The 14,852-nt window shown below is 39.8% G+C and overlaps 1 protein-coding gene across 2 annotated transcripts in view; it reads right to left on the bottom strand.

Moving 5' to 3' along the window:
* The window catches only part of LOC135137074 (neuroligin-4, Y-linked-like), a 169,030-nt gene extending 154,427 nt beyond the window's left edge, over positions 1-14,603 (bottom strand). For both annotated transcript variants that reach the window (XM_064066613.1, XM_064066614.1), the window contains exon 1: positions 14,216-14,603. The gene's annotated coding sequence lies outside the window, so the exon portion shown is untranslated. The remainder of the gene's footprint in view (positions 1-14,215) is intronic.
* Positions 14,604-14,852: the final 249 nt, after the last annotated feature.

Genomic DNA, 14,852 nt, shown 5'->3' with positions numbered 1-14,852 from the left:
GTTTTATTCAGTATCGTACTAACAGCAAGCACTCGAAGTTATTCCTTTTTTAGAACTTTATTACAATGCTCTTTTAAAGTTACGACGATTGCTTGCAACACAATGACTCTTTTATCATGAACGTTTATTAAAATTGTAACTGAAGTTATCAGTTCCAGTCACAACAATATCTACTGAACCCAAGACTTAAATAGAGACGTTTCTCACAAAGTAACATTACGCCAACTCAGCCGTGGCAACTTTAGCTGAATGAACAGCGACGTCACTCGAACTCGACCTCCAACATTAAAAACCAAAAAGACAAAAAACAAAAATCTGACCCCGCTGTTGCGGTCACTGAATTTTGTTTCAAATTTCCGTTCTCACATATTTGCATTTGGTGACGATCGATCGCTTCCCACTCACTAAATTCATGGAGGTCATCAGAGCAAAAATGCATAATGTATGTCTCAATAAAACCCGATTCAAATTTAATCCGCCGTAGAGCAGTCGTAAAAGACACGATAATTTTACAAAGCATCCCCGGACCATAAATTCCCTCCGAAATAATTTTAATGCTCTCACCCCAAAGCTATGTGACAATTCTTCGTCGACGAAGACACCCACAATAAAATTACTTTTACAGCCCTTTGATGAATCCGTCCGTCACTTTATGACGCAATACGTTAAAAATGTCAACCCTTCTGCGTTTAAAAACCACATTTGAATGTCGGAGTTCTCGTCGAAATACAAGAAAAAACGACATCAAAATTGCATTAGTGACACTCGTCAGATTTTGGTTGTCGGTGATAAACGATCCGAATTCAATTTGCTTTAACTTATCGAATATTAAATGGTTGTTTTAACCGAAGGAATGGCGTTTAGAAACTCGAACTACTTTTGGTAAAATTGGTGCAATTGAATATCAGAGGTGGGATGACACAAATGGGGGTGCTATAATGAAGTCATCTATTCTGCAGAAATTTTTATCAATTCGTTGGCTGGGTCAGGAAAAACGGTTGTCTCACAAGGGTTGAGTTTAAGTAAACAGAATTTCGATCGACAACGTAACTGGAAACGTGAACCCTAAAATAATAATGAGTCCTTGTTTCCTCTATAATAGCTTTATGTTTAAGAATTACTATTGTGCCTACCAAAGAGCAGACGTTAATAAATCGGGTAGTGTTTAGAGCAATTTCCATTCTAAAATTTCCAAAGGAGTCTATTATTAAAACGTGAACTAGTGAAATTGATTCAGGAGGCATAATGAAATTATAATGATGGATCGGCGCTCCACATTTATCAATATTGATCAGGCCGGGAAGAAACTTGAAGAAGAGAGATTATGTGCTCCCAATTACCTTGTGTGTACATAAAGGATTCCAAGCAAATAAAATTATGGGATGATGATTGGAAACCGAATTTGTGTACCCCAATTGAAGACCGGACTGGAGCTTATTGTTGCAATGTGTCTACGTCAGAAGCGTCCGCTCGAATGTTTGTTCTAGGATTAGATGAAACTGATAAATTTAGAAGACTTATCGGAGCACTTTATGCTGAAAGCTAAAAATAAGACAAATGTGCACACCTTCAGTGAATAATTTACATGTCGCGAAGTGATTAAAAGTTGAAATTTCGTGGAAAGCTCGAGCGCCACATTAATGATAGCAATCGTAATGTCCCACACCTCAAATACAAGAAAACTTTTTATCAAAGTCGATCGACAACTTTGACGTTCTTTCTTTGCTAACTTTAGTAGATTATTCATCTCATTTCGAAAAGTTGAATTATTGTTCGAAACTTTCCTTGTAAGTAAATAACCTTTCGGTCGATTTGTCACCATCATTCCGAATAAGAAATTCAGCTATATTGTCGCTACTTCGATACAATCTTTGACAAGATCTTCCAAAAGCAAGATGAAATTTCGCGAAAAAATACGTTGCGCTGACTCAGTAGCATCAAATTTAGCCAACTTAGTTGCATTCGTCGCTTTTATTACCGCCCTGACACCCCTAACTGAATAAATACCGCTAAAATCGTCAGTAATTTTAATGTTTTCTCAAAACAAAAAAGCCGCCGACCTCAAATTTCGCTGACTCAGCGAAAGTTAATTCTTTCCAATTCCGCAATTCTCGTCTTACAATTTCAAATTCCCTTTGAGCGTGTCCCGAGTAAACTTTAAGTCAATTTGTCCTCATCACCCCGATTAAAACATCCCGCTGCATCGCCCCTTCCCCGCGCAATCCATTAAAAGCGCCATTCATTCGTTGCAGCTTCAGAGTTTCGTCGATTCCCGCGAATCCCGTAATTGTTATGGGAGAGTGGAGAAAAAAGGAGTATCCGTGATGAATGTGGGTCCGCAAAGTTTCTACATATCGGGGTCAGATAAAGAAGCGGCATGAATGTTAAAAACCCCTTTCTTTCCCATTGTGAAAAAGTCTGATTGATGGCCCGTTTCACGAACGAAGCGCAAAGTTACGAGCGCTTTTTAATTAATAATTCATAAAATGTAGGTAGGCAACCAACAATACGAAATAAAAATAAACGGCCGGCCGACGTCCAATTCTGATCAGGCTTTATGGCCGACCGGTGAGCTGTAGATTTTTTCCTCGTCGTCCACAATAGGCCGACATGTCGTGAACATTTTATTGCTGCGGTAGGCATTTATTGCAGTCGTTTAAATGTATTTAAGTCGGACGTCCATTTTTCGATTTTTCAATTTGACGAAGGGTTGCGGCGCGCCGGGGCTCATTAAAAAAATACGACGCGAGCGGGAATCCCACCGACTGCGCCAATTGCCAACAAAACAACTACTCGTTTTTACAAAGAAATTAAAACGGCCGAACACAGGAAAATTTGCGTTATAAGTAGCCATTAATTATAGTAAGTCTATCAATACGGGTCTTGTCGTTCGTAACACCTCAAACTTTCCGGGGCAAAAAAGCGAATCAGCTATTTTCCCTACTTCATCGCCACTCTCTATATTCGTTAACTTCCGACTGATGCCGGGACATTGTTAAATGCTGAAACATACAAAAAAAAAGAAGTAATTGCTCACTCGACGGAGAGTTGTTAGCAAACTTGGATGTATTGATCTCTCGTCGAAATTTCCTTTATAAACATGCCGTGATTGCTATTTTTTCCCTTCGACCCCGATCGATCTTCTCCTAGAGCGTCTTTTTTTAATTCTTCATCATCGAAGACCCTTCATTTCAATGAGAAATTTAATTTGGCAATTTGAAGAGTTTAAATGAGGAATAATTGATCAGAGTTCAAAAATAACGAAGTTTCGTAGAATCCTTTAAGCTAATTTCTGTATCGACATCTCGAAAATCTGTGTCCATTAGAACAGAAACCTGTGAACATATTTTTGTTTAAACGTGAATTGAATCTTCAAGGGATTGTGAGCAATTAGTACACTAATTAGTTGTTTTCGGGGGTCGGAGTAAACACTGCTTAATTAAATTTGAGAATTTATTTAATATTCTAGATCTCGTTGGAACTTTGTGTTTTAACAACAAAAACATAATTCCTACCCCGCAAAATTGGATAAATACAAGTGTTTTATCCTTAAATGCCAATTAAATATGTTGCGGCCGGGGCTCTTGGTTACCAAGCGAGCAGTTAGTAAATACGGTAAGCGAAAATTAACGTGCACTAGTAGCAAAAAACGATACATTTTTTCTTAAAACTTCGCCTGAAACAGATTTACAAAAATTCGATCACAGCAGCGGCGTTTCGCCAACCCGAACTTGGCCCATCACAAAAAAATCTCTCGTCGGTTCCGCTCCTCGCATTCGGACTAATTAATAATCGTCCGCCCGTCCTCCACTCGCCACTCCCCCGTAAAATTTTAACAATTTAATGATTATCCAATGAGACGACTCCCCCGACGTGAATTAAAGCAAATCCCAGTGCCGGCAGCCAATCAAGACGTGAATTTTGCATCCGGATCCGCGGATATAAATCTTGATTTGTGTAAGCGTCCCGTTTACATTTCGGGTGCAACCAGAGCGTTATTAGTGAATGCAAAATGCACCGAGATACGGTTCAGCTTCCAACGTAACGATCATCTAACATGACTTATATTAGTAGCGAGCGCACAAACCTCATATTATTACATTTGCGAAGCCACATTGCCGACTTGCTTTATGAAGACCGTATTTCCGCAAACCGTGGAGCTGCGGAATCGCATTGGAGATATTTTTTTTTTCCGAAGAATCGAGGAGGTAAAGTGTATCGATGTGGTCCCCCGGAGGGCCGTCGTAATTACGGAAGTCGGACGAACGGTGTTTCTGAAGAAGGATTAGTTTTATTGCTGTTGCCCCGGAATGACTGAAGGGAAACGGCGGAGAGCGGGGGTGCGGCGGTTAGGTTTGTTTTGACACAAGTTGAAAAGCTGTTTCGAAGCTGAAAAGAGCTGGAAGTTGGTCTATTAGCGAAAGAGCAGTGACGGGACCAGGTTTCAAAGGCGCACGAGAGCACGTATCTGTTCAGAAGCAACGTTTTGCCGGCAATATTAATATCATAATTGTCTGTTCTTGCATTACTAAATGCTCATACTACTCCTTTGTAGCGCAAACTCCATAAAAAAACAAATTTACTACTGAATTCCAAGTATTGTAGTTCTAGAACGACCAATTACCTACGAAATAGGTTAGAATTGTTGCGTGATTTTGCGGTAAACGTTGCAATTATAATTTACATCGTCTATAATTTTCAAAATTCTCTCCGACTTCCACGAGGACAATAAAAATTGCAAACTTGATAAGACTTGAAACATATATTACCTGAAATGTAGCCTGTCCTTTGAGCATTCATGACGCGACTAGCGCACGAAAGATGAAACAATAAAAAAGCCCCACTTTTTATGCAGGCAAATACTGTATTTTCGACACAACTCATACATCCTCTTTTTTATTTTTTGCGCTTGTTTGATCCGTCGCGACGTCTCCATTCCAGGTCCGGAGCGACATCGGGGCATGGTGCGATTATGTCATGTAACATGGAGGCCGATCTTAGCATGTTTACATTAAGATTTAATGGACGTTAATATGGATAACAGGTATTAACATATAAAGTAGACCTTCGAAATTGGCTTGTTTAATTTGCAATTTGAACCGGGGGACCCATCTGTACCTCGTTAAAAACTTAATTAAACATATTATGGGCTAACAAGAAATTTCCTTCGCTCAAACTGGCTCCACTTAACAAGGGTCTCCAAAAAAGTGGTGTCGCTAATACGCTCCATGAAAATTCCGATTTTTCCACTCTATGTGTAATTTTATCCCTCGATCACCGACTTTTTGCTTTTTTAATGCGCTAGTCTCCATTGTTCTATCAATGTTTCATCCATTGTGGAGCTTAGCGAAGGGATAAATCCCGCATTCACTGATCGGAGAGTGATAGATAGATAGATATATTTGTGCAATATACAAAGCATTTACACAGGTCAAAGAGCCAACAAAAAAAATATAATAAAATACAAAACATAACCAGTAAAATGTCGTACAAGTACGATTCAACACTAGAAAAACAACAGTCCATGGACTGATGTAAACTACTCACAATGTACATATTAAAACTTATACTCTAGGAATTCATTTGCACTATAAAAGGCATGACGCAGGAGAAGTTTCTTTACCTTTATTTTAAAAGCAGAGCCACATAAAGTTCTGTAGCGCTGGGGTAGGTGATTGTATAAGGATATGTTAATGGACAAATTTTTTGTCTTCGTCAATCTAAAACGTCTTGTTCTTACCAAATCAGCTGTTCGGGTATTATATTTATGAATATGATACTGATGAATCATATCACTACGATTTGAGTGAATTTCTATTACCGTGAAATATATAAAAATGCATGGAAGGGTCAATATATTATTCTCAATAAAAAAAAGACGACAGTGCTCGCGACAACCCAAACCCAGCATCACACGAAGGGCCCTCTTTTGTAAGCGGAATATAGTAATAGATAATGGCGAGTTTCCCCATAAAACAATAGCATAAGACATATTTGAATGGAAAAGCGCATAATAGATAGACTTAAGTGCTCCAAAATTAACGATTTCTTTCATTTTTCTTAAAAGAAATATAGTGGAGGAAAGTTTACTGGCCAGACATTTGATATGGTCACACCAGGACAGGTTTGTATCAATTGATAAACCTAGTAATTTTACTGTGTCAGAGTTCCCTACGAGGTTGCTATTGGATGATATTAAGATTTCTTGTGTTTTATTTTTATTAAGTTTTAGAGAGTTAGAGGCAAACCAGATGTCTGCATATTTTTGCGCTGTTTCGGCTTTGTTTAGTAAACTGTTAATACAACGATCTGACGTGATTAGTGAGGTATCATCGGCGTATAGCACACAATTCGCTTTCTTGTTTATAAAATTATAGAAATCGTTTGTATAAATAATAAAAAGCAGGGGCCCTAAAACGGACCCTTGCGGAACACCATGTTTTACTGTTGTAAACGCGGATTGCATGTTATTCACTGCCGAACATTGCTTTCTATTAGATAAATACGAAGAAAAGAGCTTGTGTGGAATGCCTCTAACACCATAGAATTCCAGTTTTGTCATTAGCGTGGTATGACTGACACAGTCAAAGGCTTTGCTTAGATCGCAAAGTGTGACCATATTAATTTCACTATTTTCTAAACCGTCGACTACAAGTTCCATAACTCGTAATAAGGCCTGCGTTGTTGCTTTGCCTGATCTGAAGCCAAATTGTGCTTCGTTGATTACGCGAAATTTCTCAAAATATTTGGTCAGTCGTGATTTAATTAGTATTTCTAAAACTTTGCCAAAGATTGGGATAATGCTAATGGGTCTATAATTGTCAAGCAGAGCCGCATCGCCCTTTTTCTGGATAGGTATAATTTTGCTAAATTTCAAGCTGTCAGGAAACACCCCACTTCCAAGACATTCGTTAAAAAAGTTAGTGTTTACATAATTAACAAGTTGTATCTGTAAATAGCCTAGCGCTGTTTCTAATTCATTATTTACTCAACTATGATAATTATTATTAATTGTACGCAATTGCTGACAATAGCGAACGACGATAATAATTGATAATACTATCGACTCTGATTCGGTGGAGCAGCAAATGAGAGCAACGAGTTTAAATAGTGAGCCAAATTGTTATTGGCTGCTTCGGTCGGGACGTTAAATTTTACGACTGTATCGGCTTTTGTACGGTCATTGTATCTCTTTATTATTGCGTGAATGAAGGGCAAAATTTGTAAATACAACTCCGCGATGTGGGACGTCTATTCCCATAAACAAGAAAAAGGTATGGACTCAGTTAAAACCTCTGCGCTACCCCTGCATCGCCTGACGAAATGACACATTGATTTAAAATATGCTGATTCAGCAATAGCAAATTTCGCCGACTCAGCACCGTCAAATTCCGCTACATTAAAATATACAAGAAAAAACGACAGACTTGATTCAGATCCTTGAAATACCCCGTAATGATTGTCGCAACCAGCGACAAAGAAGCGAGTGTACCGTCGGTGTTGCACGGCGTCGATTTTTCATTAACAAATAACGCATAAATCCGCACTAAAAGCAATAAACGTCAAAGTTTCAAAATAAAAATCCGATCGTTTCTTTGTCGCCAGCAAGCCGCAAATCTCGTTCGAAATAAATAAAATTCCCGTACGTATTTTAACGAATAATGCAGCAGCCATCTGTGTATTCGCTCCCTCGGGAATTGAAACTAAATAGAAAATTGAAAAGAAGTCGACGGAGCGCTACTATTGTTCTACGTCACGGCTGCTGAAAGTAATTTAAATAGAAGGGAATTATCGCCATTCTTGGCCGCGAGATATAAAATCTATTAAAATAAAAATCTGTACCTCCTAACTAGTTCGTGAAAGAAAATTAAAACTTGCTTCTGCGAGTCCTGTCACCCCGCCGTCGCAAATCTAGGTGATATTTCAAACTTTGCTCAGCGAATAAGTTCCCCGGGAATAAAACTTGTTATCAGCGAGGACAATAATGTTGAAATTTATGGTTAAGTAAATATTGTGATGGAGCAGTTGCAAGGCGAAGTTGCATGAGGTTAAAGCCGTACATTATCGGAATTAGAGGAACTTGGGAATAACGGGAATGTCACAGCTGGAGGAACTTTGTTCGTGTTGAGTTCAGAAGACAAACCGAACTTAATATCGATGAATGATTGAGCTGTGCCAAACATGTGCACACGGTAGCCCCCAAAGTACAACTTAATCTGAAAAAACTGCAACACCTGAGGCACCTATCGGTAGCTGCCACGTCAGCAACAGACACGCCGTGCTGCCGGATTAAGATTTCACAGCCGCGAATGTTCCTTTGAGTGTTCGCTGGTTTTCCGCACAACTTCCAAATCCGCATCATAAGTCGCGATAACGAAATAAATTATATAATAATCAATTTATCGAGTCATTTAACTTTCCCTCGAAACTAGGGACAAAATAATCCTCGACGCACGTAAGCTTAACCTTATTTAATGTAACGCGGCAGAACAAGTTCGTAACAAGGTAACAGCACTAAAAGCAACAACCTAATCCGCATTTAATAAATTCGCCAGCGAGTAGGTATATTACGATGAAAGACATTTAATTAGCGAAACACTTGGAACTTATGTCGGAGCTGGAAATCGACCGAAAATCATTAATAACCACCGGTTATGGGTGCGAGAAATTTTCCTATATTAATTACGTTATTGTTTTTGACGTCTCGATGAGAGATTACGTCAGCACATGTAAACCAGATTAATCACTGTATATTGTGAGTTATTTAAACGATCTGGGTTCGAGCGCGACGCACTCGATACCAGAAGGAAAATTTAATTTCGACACACGCACGCTGTTCACGGTTAAGCGTGAAATCGACCGAAATTAAAATTGACGGAGTTTACAGGTCCGTGGACAGGACGCTCCGCCGGAGGCAGTCACGTCGCCCTCGAGCCACTAATGTAAATTCGAAAAAACGCGCACCCGTGCGCTGTGAAACGAAACGACACAATGCGTTCGCAGACGCACCCAAATTTTAACACCAAATCTAGTTAGACGGATATAACGTACTTGATACCAAACCCGTTTCGCAGCTTCGAATAATGAAATAATACCAAAACGCAATTACCTGCTAAGTGTCGCCCTGAATTAGCTGCGATACTTTACAGATCGGATGACTGAACAAAGTAGCTAAACCTTCCCCGCCCGCCCAAATCGGCTTTCGATTGCCCTCCAGATCCCCATAAATACATCTTGGCATCCAATTTATCAATTTTTCCGCCAAACCCGTCTCTAAATTTTCAATTTTGATTGTCAGCGATCTCGTCCCGAATAATTATTAGCGATTCTAATGATTTTTTCACTCAGCGATTTTCTTTTATTCGAAGCGATTCGAGGGCGACAAAATGTCAGATGTGCGATGAAGAAGAAAATTAGCTTTCCGACGATACCAAATTCCATTCAATCCGTATCGTGCACCGGAAAAGAATTTCTCTCGACTCCCTCCGGCGATACTGTATGTTTTTTGCCCCCATCTCGGCATACTCCAGATAACCGGTAACACACTAATTACCCGACGCGACACAATCTTATCTCCGACACAAGTGGCGGCGACTGAAAAAAATGTGCCACACTTATCGCCAGAACGCCGGTTCTCGTTATCGTCGCGCCTCATAAATCCGCACGTGCGATGGCGAATTCGCGGAGGCACGTTCTGGAAGAATAATAATACTAATAATAATAATAATAACAATATTATCCACCTGACGCCTGTTTCTAGCAGTGCAGATGGTGCAAAAAAATAAAAAATGATTAGTAGAACATCTCAGACTTATAAACTGCACTGAATTAATTCCACTTTCAAGCTAAAACCGACGGTGTTCACAGAATTTACCTAAGACACCCACACTGTACGCTCGCTATAACACTCGAGTTTCCACCCAAACGGAGAGCGACACTAGACAACGTGTTGTCGACGTCGGTGGTGTTGGCACTTGTGATTTACAATTACGCCGCCGCCGCCGCCAAGTTCGTATCAGTGTCAATAATGGCGATTTTGAAGCGATGGGAATCCCATATATTATAGACAATGGGGGCGTTTGAGACTAGTCGCACGTAAAAGCAACATTCGTCCTCGTTACGAGATCCTTCTGTACACTCTACACTCGAAACCGATATGAGCGTGCATAATTTAGGAGGCGGCGGGTGGTAAACATGCCTAATTCAGGAGATTCCTCTCTTGAGCGAGATTTTGATATTTTTATATTTCGAACAATGCGTTGGGCCCCCTAATATCGAGTGCGAGTGACGTATCGAAAAACTACGAGGTATTTTTGCTTCTCCAGACCGATAATCCCGATTTGGACAGGTTGCACGAGGGCTGTTATCGTTACCGAAAGTTACAATATTAGGGTGGGTTGGATGTTATTTCAGGGGACTGTTCTAGGATTTGTAGGGTGCGTGTGCAGTGGCTGAGTGTTAACACCAGTAACGGGATAAGTCGAGCAAATAATATCGACGAAAGGTGGGGAAAGGGCAAATTCCAATAATATATATAGAAAGGAAAGCGAAATCAGGTAGTTATTAATGCGAAAATTTGCAACAGGTGATGGAGAGGGGAGAAAATACGAACAACCAAACTAATTATGGAGGAATTTCAAGCAAAATATTTTTAAATTGACGTCATCAACATTATGCACGGGATGAAACAAGTAAATTGTAGTTAATTTAGTCAGGAATTTATAATAATCAGTGCAAATTTGTTCTACTCGTCGAGTTCGTTTTTCCTTGTATTATATCTTTTAATTTAATATGTAAATATCTAAGTAAACAAAAAAAAGTCAGGTAATAACTATCTATTGACAAAAAATGAGCGCCATGAAATCTTTAAAAGCAGAAATACTTTTATACGCTTGTAAGACTTAGAAGCCTATAAGTCACGAAGTAAATAACAAGAGTCAATTTGGTGAAGCATAAAAGAAAAACAACTCACGAAAGCCAATATTAATAAGCGTCTTTAGATATTTACGTTTTCATAGCAGTATATTCTTTCGTGTGTCTAATTTAACGCAAAAAGGCATCTTTGTGGCCTCCACAAAAGCTAAAAATAAAATTGTATTTTGATCCGAACGATTTTTCACAATACGAACCAATTCCCTTATAAATTGGTCAGACTCCCCACCCATGGCCACAAACAAACGATAATTAAGGCGAAAATGAAGACTGCTCGTATTTCTAATAAAACAATACGCCGCACACAAACAGCCCCTTCACTTTTTAAACGTCAAACAAATCAGCTTTCAGTCCGCCTTCTAAGAAAAACAGTAAACAAAACGAATCCTGCCAGCCGAATGACCATAAATAAAACTGAAAAGTTGGTCGACGTTCGTTTTTATTATTAAGAATGCTTAAATAATAAAAACCGTACGTCGACAACTTCTCCCCTTTATTTATGGTTATTTGCCCCCGTTCCGACAATCATATTTTATTTATCTTACGCGAGGGAGTAGACAGCGATCTATCATATAATAACCTCATTGTTAAAAAGAAAGGTCACTGAATATTTACCGATTTATCTCCCTATCGACAGGTACGACGTAAAAAATTCACCACCGGCTCAATCCCCCAAATGCACGCCAGGTTAAGGGGACGTTAAACGAAAATAATTTAGTTCTCGCGACATGCAAATACTTGCAGTCGCAAAACGACCAAGCCAACGAAAAATAATCTTTTTCAATCCGGTGAAAAGATCTGAAAACCACTAGACGTTATTAAAATTCCTAGCAGTCTCATTAGCTAGATTTTTATTTAAGATCGTTGGTTTTGGCTTTAAATATTTTGTAGCGAACTCAATCGTATAACGTCAACAACTAAAAAACCGTTTTTATTTTTCGGACATTATATTCGGATTTAAAGAAAATCCCTTTGAACTTTATCAAACAAAAGCACAGAAGATATATTTGTGACATTCCTATACCAATTTTTCCCATTTATTGAGGTAAGCTGCATTCTCAGTAAACTTCACCGTAAAAATCGCCCAGTTTTAATAATCCTTTTCGCCAGGCAGAAAAATTTGAAGCACTTTCGTTTAACGCCCCCTTAAGCTCGCTTCCACGGCCGTACACTTAAGTAGACAGCGAAAGCGGTCAGCTTTGTTATTTGAAAACCGCGATGAAATTATCGCCAGATTATTCGGAATGCAGTAAAGCTCGTGAGCTTTCGTGTCGGAGTGAAAAAGCGCTTTGCTCTCGCTGGCACTGCCAGTTTTACACGTTGTCAATAAGAGACCGAGAAATGGCACGTACTGCACTCTTAGTTCTCTATTAACGGGTTTTTGATCTGTGAAGTGTGAAGTAGCTTTGGTCACTTCATTGCCGCCGGGTTTGCGTAAAAGCTCGACCGGGATTGTGTGAGTTATTTAAGGATTTCGCACTAGCGACGAAAATAGATCGCCGAGTAAAATTTAAAATTTAACTGAAAGGTTTAGAAAATCCAACAAATTTCTGTTGACGATTTTTTAATATTGTAGTCGGTGTACTCGCACGTGATATTGTATTGGGTAATAATGCATATTGCAGCTCGTATCCGACTACAATTGCAGCCGATACCGAATCGACGTTCAATATATCGTGTTTCAAAAGCAGCGATCCCAATAAAAATTTAAAGAGGGAGGGAGGTTCCATTATGATGTGTGTGAGCTTGCCGCCAATTTTCTTCCTTTACTCTGCTACCATGGAAGTTCATGTTTCATCATGTATATTTTTTATTAAATTATCCATCATAAACGATTAATTTCCGCTGCATACGTCAGAATCCATGCATAGCATAGCTAACGTGACTGCAGTGCAAGACCTAAGGCGCACTACTAGCATAAGTATTTTGTCAAATATTTCTTAGGAAAATAAGATTGCTTGCTAAGGCTTTAACGGTTATTTTCCCAGATGGTGTGCCGGAATAATTTTGGTATTTAACTACGGTACGCTCGTGTATGGCAATAAATTTGCACGCAAACAAGAAAAAAATCGATCGTCGAATGGAATTTTAGCGGGTGCAGTGTACGCTCCACAAATATACTCCCGTATATAATAGTAACGAGTTCCTTCAAAATTTATAGCTCCGCCAATATTTGAGAGACGAGACTTGCACTCCTCCTCCCATACAACAAAGTTCTCCTCTGTTAGCTTTGACATTAAATTAGAATCAAAACTTTGTCTAACAATTTTATCAAATGAGTTGGTTGTTTTAGCGGAAAATTTATGTGGAAATTATCCTCTTAATCCAGTCGAGAACGTCAAAATATTATCAGCTTCTTTATTAGTCGTGGCTTTCCTCCAGTAAACACAAATTACCCGGTAGCACAATTCGGAGTTAAATTAATGAAATTTCACTTTATTAAAATAAACCACCGCAACCCGCGCGATGAATTTTATCGCCCCATACATTATTGAAAAAGCCGTGCCGATTTAAATTTCAGCGTGAATGTGTTCGTCGAAAGCTCGATCCTTTCATCTCGAAAGTGTCGATCAAGCCCTCAAGGAGAACATCGTTGTTTATCGCCGGGCTTTATTGTTAGTTTATGGTTGTGTTATTAATAAAATTTATTATTTTCCTATTGGCATTCTTTTATTGACACTCATAACACTTTAATCGGCTCCGTCAACAAACCGATGATTAACTTCGTCAACAGTCACGATCCATCCAAGTTGCGGTTTAAGTTTTATTTCGCTCTACAGGGCGGACATAAAACCGCCCGGCCGAATACGCTCTAAATCGGCTTTTAGGGGAACATCTTAAAGAGCCATCAGAGCAGACATAAACAAAAATGGCACTTAAAAAATATACAACCTCGAAACAATTATAAAATATGTCTTAATAATAAAAATGGGCTGCCTAGGAGCGAAAAGTTTTATCGTGGTTTTATGATGCATACGTGGGAACATGCGCAGAACATAACTAAAATCTAGTAGACTCACATAAAACTCTTTAGGCTACAAGTAGTTTTTAAGAGTACCTATAGAACTTTGTAAATAAGTTTCTAGCGTAAGCTAAAATTAACTAGCCTTCAAAACAAAACAATCCTAGATGATATCTCTGCCACTTCCGTAAAACTGTTTTATAAAACCATAGTGCTTTTATTTAATGACATGAACAAAATGAGTATTTTTAGAATTTCACTCCCAAAAAAAAACTAGTAACACTCGAGACCTGACGTTCCCGAATCTCGGCTTTCCCTTACCTTTCCACCCTTCACTACACTTTTCACTACTTTCCACTGTTTGACTAATCGCGGCTCATCCCAGGCCCAGCTGCTCCCACGTCATTCCGCCTCGATTCGCACATGGCCCATCATTTTTGCACGCAAACGGCGCTCCATCACTATTAATTCCTGCCCTGTTCCGGTCCGCACTGCACTTTTCTTTCTCGTCGACGGTCGAAAGTCAGATCGGACCGTGGAACATAACCTCAATGTGGCACGCCGCGCTGCCGTTCGTCCATTTTTCGAGATTTTCGACTTTCGCTCTCGGCCCGGAAAAAAGTCGGAGCGTGCTCGCTCGAGTCCGGCTCTGCGTTCCGGGCGAATCGCGGACTCCAACGCGCGTTAACCGACGACTGCCCCGGATCGACGCCCGACGCCGGAGGGACACTAGTTAGTTTGTCGAGTTGCCGCGAGAGGCGCGACGCACGAAAGCAAAAATCGTTACTGTTCGCGCAGGACCGCTAAGATTTCGCCATGGGTGTTGCAAATTTGTTTCTTGGGAGAGCGTGCGGACGCCGGAGAGGAGCTGCTGGTGGATGACGCGGTTTTGGATGCAGGCCAAGGGACGCCGGCGGGAGGGGCGCCGCGGACGGGGCTTTTACGCTGGAAATACGGG

The sequence above is a fragment of the Zophobas morio genome, unplaced genomic scaffold (genome assembly GCF_036711695.1).
Source record: "Zophobas morio isolate AGI-343-1 ecotype UQ-CSIRO unplaced genomic scaffold, CSIRO_AGI_Zmor_V1 ptg000028l, whole genome shotgun sequence".
Classification (NCBI taxonomy): Eukaryota; Metazoa; Arthropoda; class Insecta; order Coleoptera; family Tenebrionidae; genus Zophobas; species Zophobas morio.
The sequence above is the reverse complement of the archived record's forward strand: the minus strand, read 5'-3'. Positions and strand labels throughout refer to the sequence as shown.